The sequence below is a fragment of the Sus scrofa genome, chromosome 5 (assembly GCF_054392235.1).
Source record: "Sus scrofa isolate SSC_HxYL_T2T_F1_AM1 chromosome 5, Sscrofa_HxYL_maternal_Yorkshire_Landrace_v2.0, whole genome shotgun sequence".
NCBI lineage: Eukaryota > Metazoa > Chordata > Mammalia > Artiodactyla > Suidae > Sus > Sus scrofa.
Window position 1 is genome coordinate 13,137,993 of NC_139387.1, and position 14,022 is coordinate 13,152,014.

The 14,022-nt window shown below is 45.4% G+C and overlaps 1 long non-coding RNA gene across 1 annotated transcript in view; it reads right to left on the reverse strand.

The window, feature by feature from the left end:
• Nucleotides 1–14,022, reverse strand: part of LOC106507469 (uncharacterized) — a 164,279-nt gene that overhangs the window by 109,592 nt on the left and 40,665 nt on the right. Inside the window, exon 3 of the long non-coding RNA XR_014803090.1 lies at nucleotides 1,826–2,167. This is a non-coding gene — a long non-coding RNA (uncharacterized LOC106507469). The remainder of the gene's footprint in view (nucleotides 1–1,825; nucleotides 2,168–14,022) is intronic.

A 14,022-nucleotide genomic window follows, 5' to 3' on the forward strand; every position in this document is an offset into this window, starting at 1 on the left:
GTTCAGAACTGGCAGTGCAGAACTGGGGGTCAAGAGCATCATAGCAAATAGCAGTGCATGCAAAATCCATGCACTTAGCTGAGATTACCCAAGGAGAACACATCTAGTAGGAGGAACCCCTGGCCCATGAGAGAAACCGGAAAACCACAGGGGCCTGGCAGCTGAGAAAAGGGTCAGGGGAAGAGACCAAGAAGAACTGGTCAGAGTTGAGGCCAAGAAAATCAACAGCTTCACAAAGAAATGAGAGCTCAACAGTATCAAAAGAAGCAGTGTGATTGAAAACATGAAGAAAAGTGCCTGCAGTTATTATCCACTTAAAAGCACAGGCTCCCTAAAGAGGAACCATTGTCCACTCACTATTGGTGAGATTGCAATGTGGTTCACCCATTATGGAAAACAGTAGGAAGGTTCCTCAAAAAAATGAAAACTACAACTAAGTACAATCCATCAATTCTACTTCTGGGTACATAGCCAAAGGGAATGAAAACAGATTATCAAAGCGATATCTGCACTCCTATGTTTATTGCAGCATTATTCACAAGAGCCAAGCTATGAAAACAACGTCAGTGACCATGGATGGAAAAATGTGGTACACAATGGAATACTATTCAGCCATGAAAAAGAGGAAATCTTGCCATTTGTGACAACATGGATGGACCTCGAGGATATTATACTAAGTGAGATAAATCAGACAGATAAAAACAAATCCTAAAAGATAGCCCTTTTATCTGGACTCTAAAAAGAACTGAACTCCCCCACAGAGAGTAGAAGGATGGTTACCAGGAGCTGTGAGTTGGAAAACTAGGGGAGATGCTTAAGGTACATACTTGGAACTAGCAGATAAATAAGATCTGGAGATCTATACACAGTCCAGCGATTACAGACAACAAAAAAATATATTTTAAGCATTAAACTTTAAACATTAAGAAAGTAGATCTTAATTGTCCTCCCCACTAGAAAAAACAGTAATCCTGTGATGTGACAGAGGTGTTAGCTGACTCCACAGTGGCAACTGTATTGCCCTGTAAATGCATCAAATCAATATGCTGTATCCCTTAAACTTATACACTGTATGTCAAATTCTACCTCAGGATTTTTTTTAAAAGAGTATGGGCTTTCAAGTCTATCTCACTGGGCTCAAATCCTGACTTCACTAACTCAGAACCTCAGTGCCTTCATCCGTAAAATGGGCTGATGATAGTTCCTGCTTCAAAGATTGCTGTGGAAAAAAAAAATGAGCTAATGGGAGTAAACACCTGGCATAGTTGCCTGGCACAAAGAAAGTGTAAGATAAATATTAGCTGCTAATATTTCAGTGCCCTTCCTGCTGACTTTCCTGGCAATAATCAGACCCAACACATGTGGAGGCAAAATGAAAGTAAGCCACAGATCATTCACTTGAACTGGTCTCATTGCAAACACATTACTGGCCCTCATAGCAAAGTCTGAAACTCTCTGAAAATGCTCAGAGAGCATGTGAAAACCCAGTCACTGGTGAGACCTTATTTTCTGATTGTGCCAGGTATAAAAGCTTCATTTTCCACATATAACTAAAAGGCAACAAGGTATTTCTATAAGAACAGTAGGCCGGTTCTCCAAAGATAATGGTTCTAGCCCTGGATTCTGCCTCCAATGGACTGGGTGAACCTGGACAATTCCACTGACTTCCCCGAGCCTCAGTCCCTCCTCAGATCCGATGCATATCTTTCCATCTCATATAAGGGCTGTTGGGTTTAAGCAGATACAGCAGACTCTTCCCTTCCCTCAACATTGTGGAGAATCTTCAAGATGCCGCTCTGTCTAAAGTTGCCAGCCTGGGACTTACCTGGGAGAATCTGAAGATCAGCAGGCCAGGGTGGATGGATGAGGGAACAGCCACATCACTCCACAGAATTTCAAATCCCCTTCCAAGAGGTCAAGAGGTGATCCAGTCTGTCTTCCATACTGCCAATGATGGAGGTCTCACCACTCACCAAGACAAAACCCAGCAGAAGCCTGCTCCATCTTTGAACAGCACTCACCGTCCAAAAGCCCCTCGTAGGATATGGAAGAAGCAGAATCGCCAGCACAAGAGTCAGGGGCGCTGGGTGCCAGGCTAAGTCGTGACCCCAGTGAGCTGTGAGGTGGTGGACAAGATGCATCCCCTCTGTGGGTCAGTTTCCAGATTCTATGGGTACCACCCAGGGAGAAAAACAAAGCAAGTAAGTTTCCAACCAGAATACTTTGTTGCTTTTTAACAAGAAGGTTTTATTCCCCCTCCCCCCCACTCTTTCTCTTTGGGTGGCATCTATTGTGCCAGAAAATGTAGGTTTTAAAGCAACGGTGGCAAAAATGCTAGATGACAGTGATGCAAAATGGGACCCGAGGAACCTCGTCTCATAACTGCTTCTCATTCAGGGACACAGGAGGCAATCAACCCACCATCGCTTCCCAATTATTTTGCCTCCTGAAGCTCATTAAGGCTTTCTCAATTCATAATCAATACATTAAAGTCCCTCTGTTTTATAAAACAGTGCATCAATATTTTATGGTTTTAATAATTTATGTTTTATTACCGAAGCAGATGGAACCCTACAGCACACATGTTCTCGAGAGACGACAGAGGAGAAAGAAAACTGGAGTTGCAGATTCTGGACTTAAATAATCAGCCTTTCTGGGGCCCTGGCCTCCAATCTGGAATTTTGGGAGGCAGAATGGGCTGGGGGATGACCCACCTGCCTGGACAGTTCATGAAGGAAGGGATTAATTCCAATTATTTCTTGACCATCTACCATGGGTCAGGCACTACCCTGAGTATTTGACAGGCATTATATCATCAGCTCCCCCAATAACCTGATGACAGATTGAAATCATAACAGAGTAACCCAAGTTCAGGCATACAGAATGGAATCGGGCAGCCATGGAGCATCTGGCCTCAGACACACAATGTCCCTGCACCATTGAGAACCTGAACTTTCTGAACTGTACCAAAGCCAGGGATATCGCCAGCCATTTTTAGCACATCTGGTAGCTGCAACCTTGTGTCTCAAAGACCTCCCCTAGCAACAAGGTAACCATTTCCTTCCCCAACCAATCCTAGCCACAGTCACAATTCTTGACAAAGAATATATGTAACTAACTGTGACCTTATGGTTTTCGCCTTTGTAAGCTTCCTTTATTTTAAAGTCCAGCAGAACAAACAGAGTTCAAGTGATTCTTGAATCTCTGCTTTCCAGCCTGCAGCCCTATCAACCCCCAGATAAGCACCTTTTTATTTCTGCCTTTCTGCATCTTGCTTAACAAAACCACAGGAGAAAAATATTATTGTCCCCACTGCCCAGATGAAGAAACTGAGGCTCAGTGCCCAAGTAATTTAGCCAAGGGAGCACAGCCAGGAAATGGCAACACTGGGATTGAAATGTCTGACTCTAACATTTACTCAGTTGATACCTTTTTTTTTTTTTTTGTCTTTTTTGTATTTTTAGGGCCACTTCCTCGGCATATGGAGGTTCCCAGGTTAGAGGTTGAATCGGAGATATAGCTGCCAGCCTACACCACAGACACAGCAACTCGGGATCTGAGCCGTGTCTGCCATCTACACAACAGCCTACAGCAATGCTGGATCCTTAACCCACTGATCAAGGCCAGGGATCGAACCTGTATCCTCATGGATACTAGCCGGGTTCATTAACCACTGAGCCACACTGGGAACTGCTCAGTTGACAGCTTGCCATTCAATTGTCAATATTTCTTCAACAAAATGTTTATTTATTGAGCACAGATTTTTTTCCACGCACTGAGAATACTGAGATGAACTACACAGACAGCGACTTGAACCCATGGAGCAAACATATTGGTGGCGTTATACCACATAAAGGTAAAAGTTTTCAAAAATCAAGAGCATTCAGAACTCCTCTAGAGTCCAGCCAGTGCCCCTTTTGCAGCAAAGCTCCTGCAGCCCATTTGGCCTCACTAGCCAGGTCATGGCGTGACTTGGCCGTCTTGGCTGGGTTCATATGGTCAAGAGCAAAGATCCAGACTTGACAATGGAGAGACCAGACTAGGTTCCAAAGAAGTACCCCCCAGAGGTACGTGTTTGTATTAACTCTGCCCTGGGAACTGTGTTTCCCAATGCACTGTTGAGTATTCTCCTGGATGTTCATGTTTTCCCAGGGGTGTTATTCCCATGGAAGCTGGTTTACTACAGGACCAGGAAAGTAGCTTCTTTCATAAGCCCACAGAGGAACTTCAGGCTAGTGGATATATTTACTGCGATTTCCAAGGTGAACACAAATGTATAAAGGATCACTCCACTATAATCTCATTGACCACTTAGGAATCTGTGTCCCTTGTTCATTTCTTAAAGCTGAGATTTTTTTTCTTTTTGTCTTTTTAGGGCTGCACCCTTAGCATATGGAGGTTCCCAGGCTAAGGGGCTCAAGTTCCTTACCACTGAACTACAACAGGAACTCCTTAAATCTCAGTTTTGAGTTCCCATCCTGGCTCAGTGGAAACGAATCTGACTAGTATCCATGAGGACGCAAGTTCGATCCCTGGCCACTCAGTGGGTTAAGGATCTAGCGTTGCCATGAGCTGTGGTGTAGTTCACAGACACAGCTTGGATCCCATGTGGCTGTGGCTGTGGTATAGACCAGCAGTTGCAGCTCTGATTTGACCCCTAGCCTGGAAACTTACAAACATCAATGGCGCAGCCCTAAAATGAAAACAAAGCAAAACTGAGATTGAAGAGCCCATTGCCTAACACAATGCTAAGTGCTCAGCAAATGAATGAATGGATTCTTGGTTGAGTTCAAAGCTGGGGCTGTCATTTATTTCCTGTGCAACTTTGAGCAAGTTACTGAACTCTCTATGCCTCTGTTCCCTCATATATAAAATAGGGCATAAAAGAGTGCCCACCAAACAGAGCATTTATGCGCTTCAAGTGAGCTAACAGACATGAAACTCTTAGAAGAATGTATGACACATTATGTACTCAAAATAAATGACACTTTCCTCTTTTTCACCGTAGGTATGCCGTCAAGGCTATTTTTCTGATGAATATAATTTTCCCAAGCATAATTTTCCAGGGACTATGTGTTTCATTCAGGATATGTTTCTGTAGGTGTTTTAAATACTAGGTGTGTTTTTTTCCCCAGGATATTTTCTTCCTTGTGCATATTTTTTGAGTGGTCATTTCTCCTGGTACAAATTTTCTTGTAGGTATTTTTCCCAGAAAGGCTATGCCCCCAGAGTTTATCCTTACCCCCTCCCTGCTTTTTGCAATGATGTCCCCCCACCCCATGAATACTTTTCCCTGTGAATATTTTTATAGTGAGCATTTTCATAATTACCATTTTTCCCAGAGAATATTTTTCCTAGGAAGCATTTTTAGCGAGAATTCTTCCTGGTGTGTATTTTTCACAGTAGGTACTTGGGCTAGACAGTATATGGGTCCATGGAGAAGGACATTTGTCTTCAGTGGGTTGTTTTTCCAAATAGGTACATTTTCCCAGAAGTTCTATGTTTCTCCTTGAGTATTTCCACGAAGAAACACGATCCTCTTTATGGACTGACCTATACCCCCCATTAATGTATTGAACCCTAATCCCCAATGTATTTGGAAACAGCCTTTAAGGAGGCAAGAGGTCAGAAGCGTGGGGTCCTGATCCAATAGGATTAGTGTCCTTAGAAGAAGAGAGAGAAACACTAGGAGTGTGGGCACAGAGGAAAGGCCCTGTGGGGACGTAGCTGGAAGGCTGTCATCTGCAAGCCATGGAGAGAAGTCTCAGGAGAAACCAACTTTGCTGATACCTTTTTTTTAAATTTATTTATTTTTGTCTCTTTAGGGCCACACCCATGACATATGGAGATTCCCAGGCTGGGGGTCGAATCGGAGCTGGAGCCCCCAGCCTACACCAGAGCCACAGCGATGCGGGATCTGAGCCCTGTCTATGACTTACATGGCAGCACACAGTAATGCTGGATCCTTAACCCACTGAGGGAGGCCAGGGATTGAACCCCAGTCCTTATGGGTACTAGTCAGGTTCATTACCGCTGAGCCACAAAGGGAACTCCCTGATACCTTGATCTTAGACTTCCAGCCTCCAGAACTGGGAGAAAATACATTGTTTCTGTTTAAACCACCCAGTCTGGTATTATGCTAGGGCAGCCTGAGCAAACTAGTAGAGTTCCCAGTACTTCATATTCTTCTGGCTGGAGACAATACAGTGATAACTTTGGGCCACTTTTTGCTGGTCCCTCAAAATCATCCTTTGCTCATCCCACATCGAACATTCAGGTCTAACACGGGAGAACCAGAAAACCTACCCTGGCCTATAGCTCCCTTGTGTGCTGCTAAAAGAAAATACTGTCCTTAATCCAATTTATCTCCCGGCCTGCAGCCCTCCATAACACTAGCCCTGCAAAACCAGCTCAGTAAGGAGTGTTTTGTTCCCACCCGTGCAGCCCTGAGGTTGCACCCCAACATGTTGCAGAGAGAGAAAGATCCTGAGGAATGCACAGAGATGGCTTGGGGCCCTTCGCCTGGGTAATCCTATAGGGAGGCACCCACCCCAAGAGTCCTCTCCCCAAGGGTCTATCCCTTCCACCCTGAATAAAGTTCCAGAGACCTGGATTTGTTTCCAGAGTTGTTCAGACCCTCTCCACTAGAGGGCTTTCGATGGCGATGGGCATAGCAGTTAAGAGAATCCTCACTGCACATCCACACATTAGACTTTGGATGATGGTGTATTAACTCTCCATGAGCATAAGGAGAAGTCCTGGGCAAAACAGCCCATAAAAGCCAGAAAGCGGGGCTGGTGGGTAGAGATTATATTCGAAAAAGAAAGGGAGTTCCCTGGTGGCCTAGTGGTTAAGGACTCAGTGTCATCACTGCTGTGGCTCAGGTTACTGCTGTGGCTGGAGTTTGATCCCTGGCCAGGGAACTTCCACATGCCATGGGCATGGCCAAAAAAAGGCAAAAGCTATTTCACCTTCAGCCTCCCCGCCTCACATTTGAAGCTCCCTTTCTCCAGCTTCTATACCCACGCAAACCCACTCCCCACGGAGCCTGGCCTGATGGATTCTATTCCTTGTACACAACTGCACACTCCAAGTCCTCTTAGCCCCTTCTTATCGCCATCTATTTTTTTCTCAACAACAAACATAATCAAAAACTGCCTCATTCTGATGTAAACAATTTATAATAATGAATAGTTTCACTCCTTCTCTCCTCCTCATTTTTTTTCCTCACACATTGTTTTAAAAGAATAAAAGCCACAGAGTTCCCACTGCGGCTCCCAGGTTAAGAACCCAGCAAAGTGTCCGTGAGGATTTGGATTCCATCCCTGGCCTCGATCAGTGGGTTAAGGATGAGCATTACCGCAAGCTATGGGGTAGGTTGCAGATGTGGATAGGATTGGCGTTGCTGTGTCATAGGCCTCAGCTGCAGCTCCAATTCCACCCCTAGCCCAGAAACCTCCATATGTCACAGATGTGGTCATAAAAAGAAAAAATAAAATAAAATAATAAAATAAAATAAAAATAAGCAAAGACTTCAGTGAAAGAAATAAAGATCCACCATATGGAATTTCCAAGATTAGCGAATTGGGGAATGGATGATTGGCAGGTGGTGACACACCTGCCCTGTACTTTTCCTCCACGTGGGTTAATGTAAGAGAAGCAAAGGCATCTTGCTGGGCATCTGAGTGGTACCCAACCAAGATCCTGAAGATATTAAAGCACAACATGATACTCTCACTCTGCTCCAGGTTAGCACAAGGAATTTTGTAATATGAGAATTCCGTGAAGAACAGACTCACCACGTGCTGTATAAAGAATAATGCTCCACCCCACCCTGCAAAAAATATCCATGTCCTGATCCCCAGAACCTGCAAATGCGTTACCTTACACAGCAAAAGGAACTCGGCAGAGATGAGAGGTTACCCGGGATGATCCCTACAGGCCCAACTCTCAAGAGGCAGGAGGGGGAGTTCCCTTCGTGGCGCAGTGGTTAACGAATCCAACTAGGAACCATGAGGTTGCGGGTTCGGTCCCTGCCCTTGCTCAGTGGGTTAACGATCCAGCGTTGCCGCGAGCTGTGGTGTAAGTTGCAGACGCGGCTCGGATCCCGCTTTGCTGTGGCTCTGGCGTAGGCCGGTGGCTACAGCTCCGATTCAACCCCTAGCCTGGGAACCTCCATATGCCACGGGAGCGGCCAAGAAATAGCAACAATAACAACAACAACAACAACAACAAAGACAAAAGACAAAAAAAAAAGAGGCAGGAGGGTGAGAGTCAGAGAGAGAGTTGTGGTGCTGTGCTGCCGACACTGAGCCTGGATGAAGGGTTTATGAGCCAAAGCGTTGAGGTGCTTCTAGAAGCTGGAAAAGTCAAGGGGACGGAGTCTCCTCTAGAGCTCTCAGAAGGAACATGGACAAGCTGACACCTTGATTTAGCCCATTTCAGATTTCTGACCCCCCAGAAGTGAAAGATAATAAATTTGTACTGGGACTTCCCTGGTGGTCTGGTGGTCAGCACTCAGCACTGTCACTGCTGTGGCCTGGGTTCAACCCTTGGTCTGGGAATTGAGATCCCACATCAAGCTGCTACATGCCTCAGTTAAGAAAAATACAAATAAATAAATAAAATAAATTTGTGTTATTTAAACTCCTAAGTTACAGAGTTCCCATTGTGGTGCAGCGGAAAAGAATCTGACTAGGAATCATGAGGTTGCGGGTTTGATCCCTGGCCTTGCTCAGTGGGTTAAGGATCTGGTGTTGCCGTGAGCTGTGGTGTAGGTCGCAGATGTGTGCAGATCTTGTGTTGCTGTGGCTTATGGGGTAGGCCGGCAGCCGTAGCTCTGATTCAGCCCCTAGCCTGGGAACCTCCATGTGCCACGGGTATGGCCCTAAAAAAAAGCAAAAATATTTTAAAAAATTAAAAATAAAATAAATGACCAAGTTTGTATTAACTTATTACAGCAGAAATAGAAAACCAACACACCATGGCCCAAGTCGCTACATTGTGGGTATAGAATTTTCACTGCAGCCCAGGGCTAACCCTCAAATATCCCATTACAGTGAGGGGATAGATTGTTTATCAAGCTGGTGATTTTGGTGGGTTGAAGGGTGGCCCCCAAAATGATACACCCAAGTTCTAACCTCTGGTATTTATAAATGTGGCTTTATATGGAAAGAGGGTCTTTGCAGCTGTGATTAGACTAAGGATTTCAAGATGCTATTACCCTGGATTTAAGGTGGACTCTAAGTCAAAAGACCGGGGAGTTCCCATCATGGCTCAGTGGAAATGAATTTGACTAGCATCCATGAGGACGCAAGTTCGATCCCTAGCCTTGCTCAGTGGGTTAAGGAACCTGCGTTGCCATGAGCTGCAGGGTAGGTCACAGACGAGGCTCAGATCTGGCATTGCTGTGGCTATGGAGTAGGCTGACAGCTACAGCTCCAATTCCACCCCTAGCCTGGGAACTTCCATATGCCTCGGGTGCGGCCCTAAAAAGACAATAACAACAGCAAAATTCAAATGGCCAGTAACTCTTATAAGAGAAAAGAGAGAGAGATATGAACCAGAGACACAAAGGGGGCAATGCCATATAAATATGGAGTCAGAGATTGGAGTTATGCTTTTTCCAGGGCAAGGAACATCTGGCACCACCAGAGGCAGATGAAGGCATGGATTTTCCATGAGTTCTTTCCAGGGAGTTCTGCTCTGCCAATACCTTGATTCTGGCCTCCCAAACCATAAGAAAATCAATTTCTTTTTGTGACGCCCCCAAACCTGTCCTAATTTGTATGGTAGCCAGGATCCAGCTCACATGCCACTTGCATCACCAGCCTTCTCCCCATCACCCGGAAAAAGTTATCTTCCCCTCCTGTGGATCGCTCCAGTCCTCCCTCGGGCAAAGAAGAGGAGGAACGCATGCATGGAGCATAGCGACATACTGTAGCTGCCTTCTTGAAACACTCATTCCATGGCCGCACTATCCCCCCGCAAGTCTCGCTGTCCCCACCTTAGAGGTACAGAAATAAGCTCAGAGAGGGGAAGTAGGTCAGAGTCAAGCAGCCCACAGCTGGGCACAGGATGCCGTCAGAATTTAACCCAGCCCTCTGCTCCTCCCTCACGCCCTCGCCACTGCACACTGCATCACCCTTGGGGCATTTCTCACTTCTGTTCTAAGTACTTTATGTCTTATCTTTAAAACGAGACCAAACTGGGTCTTAAGCATCTGTGCAGGTCTCAGCTTGAATCTTTCCGCACCTCTGGCATCTAGTAGTGCTGCCCAGGTATCTGTGAAATGTGCCAAGTGGAGGGAGAGGGAGGATTAAGGAAGAGAGATGGGGGGATGGGAAGATGGGGGGAGAGGGGGAAATTAACACGCACTGGGCATTTCTCCTCTTTTCTGATGTTCGATTACCTGGCCCCAGCTCTGGCTCTTACTACCAATGTGGTCTTTCACCCTCTTTCTCCAGCTAAACAGAGATGTCTCTGAGGACCTGAAACAGGGAGGCGCCACAAGGTGGAAGGAGCCCGGGTGCCCAAGGGGCTCTATAGAGCAGAGCCCTTGCCTGCCCACGCTGGACTGTGACGTGAGGGAGGACTCACCTTCACTTCAGGAAGCCATGAACATCTCTGGAATCTTTCCTGCAAGGATTAGCCCACCTTGGGCCATTTGCTGGCCCACTGCATCTCAGTTTCCAAACCAGTAAAATAAGGTAATCATGTCATATCTAAGATGATGCGCCATAAAAAAAACCCTGCAGGTCTCTGAATTTCTCCGGAATTTAGTTCCAGCTCCTCCGTGATTTAAAAAAAAAAAAAATCATGTGCATCCACCAAGTGGGCTTTTAGTGTTACGTATGTTACACTCGGAATAGATCCATTTCTTTTAATAATAGAACAGCAGATCCATCCATAACAGGCTTACTCCAAAACAGGGTTTCAATTGACTGAGCCTCAGAGCGTTTGCATCCCATAACAGAAAATCAGTCTGCGATTGACTGAATTTAACTAATTTCAATTTGTAGGGTGGTTCCTGATTTAAACACCATTTCTCGCCCTCTCTCTTTTTTCCCTGTCACCCAGCTCCTTGCCAGCTGTACACCTACAGAAGGACGATTATTCTAAATCTTCCAGCCGAGGCAGCTCTCAGGGTACCGTCCACCTTGATGGAGCAAACATGCATCAAGATCGAGTCTCCTCTGTTGGGGACGTTTGGGGCACAGCTAAAGGGGATGGCGGCTCTCTCTCCAGGCTAACTGCACTCACTGACAGTAGTGGAGTCTTTCTAAGTTCCCATGATATGGGCTCTGGGCGAGATCCATAGAGACAGGTAAAGAGAGAAAAAAGAAAGATGGGTTTCGTTTATTTGATGACAATGACTGACCTTCCTAATGGTCCCATGAGTACCCTGCTTGCCCCCTAGAGTTAACTCTCCACACAGCAGCCAGTATGATTCTGTTAAAACACCAGTTGGACCATGTTACTCCTGCCTGCAGAATCCCTAAGAATTCTATCTTGTTCAAAGTCCTTACGAAGGCCCACGAGGCCCTACTTTCCTGGTCTGCCCACGTTCCCTTCTCATCTCTTGTTTTCCCTCCATCTCAGTCACCTGGACTCCTTGCGGTGACTCAAAGATGTGAGCAGACTCCTGCCTCAGGGCCTTTGCACATGCTGTTCCCTCTTCCCGGAACACAGTTCCCAAGATCTCTTTGTATCCGCCCACAATTCTTTCAACTTTTCTGTTCCAGTAAGAGCTCTTCCCTGAAAATCCTATTTACACTTGTAACTCCATCAGTGGCTCTGCCTGGACCCTTTCCATGATGATATTTTTCCCTTTTCACCTTCTATGTATTCTATAGTTATATATAGAAGCATACATGGTTTGTATTTTCTTGTCTACTAGCCCTTCTTGGAGTCCATGGGAACTTTTTTTTATGGCTATACCCACCACATATGGAAGTTCCTTGCCCAGGGATTGAATCCAGGCTGCAGCTGTGACCTACACCACAGTTGTGACCCATCCCACAGCCATGGCAATGCCAGATCCTTTAATCCACTGCCAGAGATCAAACCCACTGCAGAGACCTGAGCTGTTGCAGTCGGATTCTTAACCCACTATGCCACAGCGGGAACTCCCATGAGAACTTCCTGTTGTGCTTTTGCTCCCATTCCCCTGGCACCTGGAAGACAGACTGGCACAGAATGAGTGCTCAAGAAATATTTGTTGGAAATTTTAGAGATGGAGGATGCATCCGTGGTTGAATTACCAGGGCTTAGAGACGGGGTGAGGAGAGGGCAGGAGGGATGGGACTGGGTCACAGCAGAGAAACAGAAGTCTTTGCAGTCAGGATCTTGACTGTGACAGCTATTAACAACCCAGTTAGCTGATAAAATTGCATAGAACTTAATACACACAAACACATAAAAGCATTCAAGTAAAATTGGCAAGAATGTAAGTAATATTGGTGGATTGTATGAATGTCAGTATCTGGTTTTGATATTAAACTATGGTTTTTCGGGAGTCCCCGTCACAGCTCAGCAGTAATAAACCCAGCTAGTATCCATGAGATGCAGTTTGATCCCCTGCCTTGCTCAGTGGGTTAAGGACCCAGTGTTGCTGTGAGCTGTGGTGTAGGTTGCAGACGTGGCTCGGATCCCACGTTGTTGTGGCTGTGGCATAGCACAGGGGCAGCTCCAATTCAACCCCTAGCCTGGGAACTTTGAGGTGCAGCCCTAAAAAGCAAAAGAAAAAAAACTATAGTTTTTCAAAATGTTATTGAGGGAAACTGGATGAAGTGAAGAAGGAATGTTTGTATTATTTCTTACAACACCTTGTGAATCTGTATCTCAAATTTATCAATTATGTTAAAAATTCCTACCACATTTCAGATTCCAAAAAATAAATATTTATGGGAAAGAATAGAAATTTTGTTCTGCCCTTGTATTAAATGGTACTAGAGGCACTTTTTATTTAACATATGACATTCTGTGCCCTGGACAGGTGTCAACTGTTTTTATCGTAACTCTTCAGCTGTAGTTGTAATTTTGATAAACATTGTAAGTTTTTTTCACCCAAAGGTAGAAAATGCTACGGCAATGCCCTACTCTGAAAAGTCAGCCTGGGGAGGAGGAAAGAGAGTGGTGGGTGTTTCTAGATCACAGAGACCCCTTCATTCATTCACGGAACTATTTGCTGAGTCCCTTCCATATGACAGGCATCTGTAGTGTTTTCAGATGATTACCTGTGTCTGCCTAGCTCAGTACAGGGGTTTAGGAACTGTTTTTGAAAAAAATAATTTAATTAAAGAATCCCTTTAGAAACTAATGCGTGCATTGAATGCAGAGCCTAAGGTGGGTTTTAATTATTGTTGCAAGAATGATCTCTCGAAAGACCCTCTCCAGTTCCAACAGGCTAGGAATCTATGGAATGAGTCTATCACTTCAAGGGTTGGCAAAGATAGATTGAAGCTTCTAGAAGTCGCAGGCCCTCATCTGGTGGTTTTCTTAAAGAGATGCCATCAGCAGGTTATTCCCACCCCCTCACAGCAACCTTCTGAGAAAACACGCATTAGTAGATAATTCACCTGCCTGAAAAAAACAGGTGCTACCTTCTACTTTACGGCTAAGCTTTGGGGAGGGATGGGGGTGATAAAAGGAACTGTTTCCATAGCAACAGAAATGCACACATTAAAGAACATAGTGTCTTGCTTAAGTCTATTTATAAAAGAATGTGTAGGAAATACAATTAAGGAAACTAACAGCAGATGAGGTGCTCCGGCTCTGGCTTAATTGTCTGTCTTCCATCGCTTAGCACCCAAGAAAAATGGGCAGCAAGAGGGTCGGGGGGTCAGCGACTGCAGGAGGGGGTGCCACCAAGAGGAGCATGTGACCTTCCTGCTTCACTGCAGAGAGCTGAGCCCCCTCCTCACCCCCGGTATTCCCAAGCCCAAACTGGCGGCTCCTTCTACTGGAACCAGAACTGGCCCTATTTCGTTGTTCAGGAGGGGCCAGATTTGTGGGTTCGTA